At 49.8% G+C, this 4,623-nt stretch overlaps 1 protein-coding gene across 1 annotated transcript in view; it reads right to left on the bottom strand.

Annotated features, from left to right (window-relative positions):
• LOC146204204 (uncharacterized) overlaps positions 1–4,104 on the bottom strand; it is a 27,535-nt gene extending 23,431 nt beyond the window's left edge. The window contains exon 1 of the mRNA XM_084589152.1: positions 3,806–4,104. The gene's annotated coding sequence lies outside the window, so the exon portion shown is untranslated. The remainder of the gene's footprint in view (positions 1–3,805) is intronic.
• Between the last annotated feature and the right edge of the window lie 519 nt (positions 4,105–4,623).

Genomic DNA, 4,623 nt, shown 5'->3' with positions numbered 1-4,623 from the left:
GATCGCGGTGCGCATGCTCTGTTAGCCTTGCTGGGAGGTCGCTGTTTTTTAATAAAGCAAAGTTGCAATGCAGCCGTCGTGCGTACGTCTCTCCTCTTGTCCTTAATTAAAGCTGTAGTGAGATCGAACGTTCGGTTATTACCCTTTGGAAGTTTACAGCGACAGCATGTTGTAATTTACAAAGCCGTACAAGGTCCGAAGGCAAGGGATGGAGACGGATGTCGACGCAGACGGTGCCAACTCCCAACAAATTTGTCATACTCGGGAGAACCTTTCTGTGGCCTTGGAGCGAAAGCTACAGAGCCGAAAGGCACCGCTTCACTACGCAGCAGAGTTAGTCCCTTTAGAAACTTCGCGGATCCTGCTCTGAAATATTATACCCCTGCGGAATCCTGGACCCTATTATTGAAAGACGACTATACCTACACCATGTACAAATCAGCACAGCGTGATCGTAATACGCTGTACGGATGCTGATGTCTGCGGCGCCACTCGCTGACCATCCTGCGAAGGCGGATAGTGTCTGTCGCACCTTTCCGCCAGCTACTGTATTCTTTCGCAATTAGTTTGAGTTTTAACAACGTACGTCTTTAGGCTATTGGTTAGGAACACACTTATGTATAGTTGGCGGCTCGAAAACTATTAATTAAACGCCAAGGTAGGACACTGAAACTAGAGCTGTAACTTAGGTTAGATATGCCTGAAGTACTTAGTGTAATAATACTGTGATATCTGTGCCTAGATGACGCACGCACAAATAGTGTCTAGTAAACTACTTTCAATGAGAAATGTATTCCACGCAAGTGTATTTCTAACAAAAATTATGTGCCAGTGCAAACTAACGCGTCCTCGGCTTGAGTTTTCTGTCTCAGACGTGGCCACCAAAAGTACGCTTTTAAGTGTTTATACACGCTGGCCAGATGGCGCGATATGGAAATGCTTTCATGCAAGCCAATAAACCTCATTATTTGGCTTCGTCACGAAAGATGCCCGATACAAGTTCACCAATTATAGGCCATCTTGAGCCCTGCACTTCATACATTACGAATGAACAATAACATAGCACGAATTTAATGCAACTGGAGAAATGTGTGAACTGTCACCGTATGAAAAAAAAAAAAAAAATCGGATCAACAAGACAACAAGGAATGGTGAGCATCATCGCCCTTCGATCAACATGAACTCTCTCCTAGAGCAGCGGCTGAGAGATTCTTCATCTCGCATACCTGGCTTTTATTTTATGATTACGCATTAGAAGAGGGCCCTGAAGCAGCACAAGGATAACCAGCAGATGTTGCCGAGGCGAGCCGTGTGACAGAGAACGGATATAGCAACGAAGTGGCTGCTGCTTCGTTCGCGACTACTTGAGCTCTTACGCACGGCCCGTGGCGCAGACCCGCGAAATAAACAAAAGCAGACGCTGAACGAGTTCCGAAAGCGAACTCAAGGTCCGTGTGGAACGCCCGTTAACACTAATGGGCCTCTTCCGACAGACCACGGACTCTGCCGTCAGCGCCGCATCAACGACGCATTGATATGCCACTCAGAATCATTCGGCCGTCGATGTCCTCGTTTGTTCTGCCCGTTTTCCACTGCTGGGGTTCCGCCCCCGCTTCGCACACTGCTTTCAGCGGGCAACAAAGCGTCCTGCCACCATTCCCTGCTCGCGGCGCGAAACGAGCCAGGCAGATGCCACGCGGGAGGGGCTGCCGCTTCCGCCAGCAGCGAAAATGGAAGCAAATGCAAAGAAAGGCGTCGTCGTGGGCCGCGCTTTCCCTTTTCGTGCGTCTAAAAAAGAGCGCCCGCGACGCGTGATGCCGCGGCGAGCACTGAGCTCGCGTGCAGAAAGTGGGGTTCGCGCTCAAGACTCGGGTGGCTGCCGATATTCGCGCTTGCTCGAGCATGTAACTGCTTCGGTTGCGTACAGCCAGAGTCGAAGACGTGGCCGCGAGCCTGCTTTGACGAGGACAAGAATCCATTACCATGTTTCTTCAGAATTCGCAATTTCTTTTGTTTTTTTCTTGCGACCATCGAAAGCCTCTGGGTCGAAGCAGAGTTAAAAACAGGAAGCGCTCACTTCAAGCGTGAAGCGGCGCTTATGTGCCTTATTCAACGAAAGGTATACCCTGCCGAGACCATTGCAGAAGGCGGGCGAGCAATGAAGCATTCATTTGGAAGTACAGTATTAGATAACAAGGTGACTGCATGCATCTGCGAGTACATGACCTTTCGCAAGAACGTCAGCTCTGTTGTCACCAACTTTCCAAGTAGTCTTACAAATTTTAAAATCTTGCCTGCTCAGACGACGGGCAGCACATCGCTAATTATAGACTCCGGCACGCATGATATATTACTTTCATATAGTAATTAGGCTATCACATTGCGGGAGTCCAATTAAGGTAGGAAATATGTCTACGCATAGTCTCCGCAATATATTTTCCTCCTCTTGCGGAAGGTCAGAACAAAGGCACATACACTGATGTCAAAATAAAACCCGTGTTCTCGGTTGGAAACCGCAAGGTAACGCTGGGCTGACGTCAGTCCGTTCATAAAAGAAAACTCCTTTTATAGATATATAGCTGCATGTTACTCGACAATGCGAGCCCCGTCAATATGGACGACTCGAATTATGGACGATTTATTTGAGGATAAAAATATTTCAATGCATTATGCCTCGTTAATAAGGAAACGAGCTATCTGGACGATGGAAAGGAGGAAATGCACAGAGCCTATTGAGGCAAATAAAATATGTTCCACTCCTTGCACCAGTGCAAGGGATTTGAAGAACACAATTAAAAAATGTATATGACTTACAAGATGGCAATTTTCGTTCGTGGTGCCATTATTTACAGTGCGAGTTGCCGAGTCGATACAGCTTACCTTTTTGTGCATTGCATGGGAATACTGATGCCTTGTACCTGAACAGTTGTGGATGTTATCCTTTATCCATGATATGCCATTGACTTAGACCAGTAGGCACGTCAAGCCGCACCGCATTATTTCAATCATAAGCGTCCAAGGGAATGGGTTGCAGATCCAAACATTTTCTATATTCATTTTTCCTGGCCGCCACTACGCACAAAAGCAGACCTAAATCATAGTGTTTTTCTTATTTGTATTCTGGTGCGCGATTCGCTATTACGGACGACTTGCTTTATGGACAGTTTTGATTGGGAATCAAAGTGTCCATATTAACGATGCATGACTGCATCCTGAAGCCAGGCTTAGTCAATTTTTTTCTTTACGCGCAGCAAGAACCTGCTCAGTAAAACGAGATAACCAGCTGGCAATGCAAGCGCAAGTTTATCAATTTGAACTTCCGCATGATCGTTCGCGGACGCTGAAAGTCACCACTGTGAGCACGGACGAAGTACAGCACTGACGAATTTCCTTAACTCGAGTCGGGTGCGATTTCTGCAGTCTAGAAATGCACAGCCACCTCTTGGTACGCCTGGTCAGGAGCGGAACGCCGCCTGCACTTGTTGCTCAAACGAACTAACGGGAAAGGTGCGACAAAACGAACGTGTGCAACTGTTGGCTCACACCTACAGTGCGCCCGTGGCAGCACTCACGCAATGCAAAGCGCTGGCGCCGGCTGAAGAGGGCGGTAGACCTTATTCGCACTCTATCCGAGCTATACAGGTCAGTTGTGGAGGCGCTGAAAGCATCAATGGTAATTAAAAAAAAAAAAAAGAGTAAACGGGAGGCCTTCCTTCTCAACACCCGGTGATATCAATGCGCCGGGCCGCGCACCTGTGCGAGACCAGCTCGCATAGACGCGTGGCCTGGCCCCGCTCGCACTCACCTGCGGCGCAGTCAAGGGGCGGCTGCCGGAGGGAAACAAGAAAAGCGCGGTGCTCGCAGAATGCGGCCTCCGCCGACGATGACCGGCGAGGTTCGTGCGACAAGTGTCGGCGTAGACGACGAAGCAGCCCACAGCTGTGCGAAAGCTCTCCCACTGGCAGCCACGCCCGCGTGGCAGTCCCTGCTGAAAACAGTGGGCCCAAGTGCCGCCAAGCCAGCTCGCCCGAAGGGGCCCTCACCCCCTTTTCGTTTGCAGGATGTGCGGCGAGCCTGGCACGGAAACAACTGCTAGCACAAAAACAGCAAAATAGCGCTGCAGAGAGATACGCGGCCGGAGAGAGTGCGCGGAGAGGATAGGCATAGCAGGAGAGAGAAACTTGCGTTACCAGTTGGGGGGAAGTTTTAGTACGCAAGATGGCAGCACCATGGCCGCGGCTTGCTGTTTGCCGCCCTTTGTTGATCTCCGGTTGAACGTTCAACTCTTGATAGTGAGGTGAATCGCAGCCGCTGACGGGTGCAACACGGCCACATCGTGTTGGCGCGCAACCGGCCTCCCCAACATGGACACGCCGGCTCGGAAGGAGCTGAAGCTGCTTCTCAGTATTCGCTCCTCGGTTTTCGGCTGCTCCTATCAGCTGTGGCCGAAAAATGTGTGCTTACTTCGAGCTAACTTTTAAAGGCTTTGTTGCACAGCTTTTCCTGTTGAAGGGGCAGGTGTCGTGGTCGCACCGCAGCAGCACACGCGCCTGGAGCTGAACGTTGCAAAAATTATCTACAACGATCGAAACGCCATTTGCTAGTGCGGAGACAATCCGCTGA

Source organism: Amblyomma maculatum, chromosome 1 (assembly GCF_055883805.1).
Source record: "Amblyomma maculatum isolate TAMU_Amacu chromosome 1, ASM5588380v1, whole genome shotgun sequence".
NCBI classification, from domain to species: Eukaryota; Metazoa; Arthropoda; class Arachnida; order Ixodida; family Ixodidae; genus Amblyomma; species Amblyomma maculatum.
The sequence above is the reverse complement of the archived record's forward strand: the minus strand, read 5'-3'. Positions and strand labels throughout refer to the sequence as shown.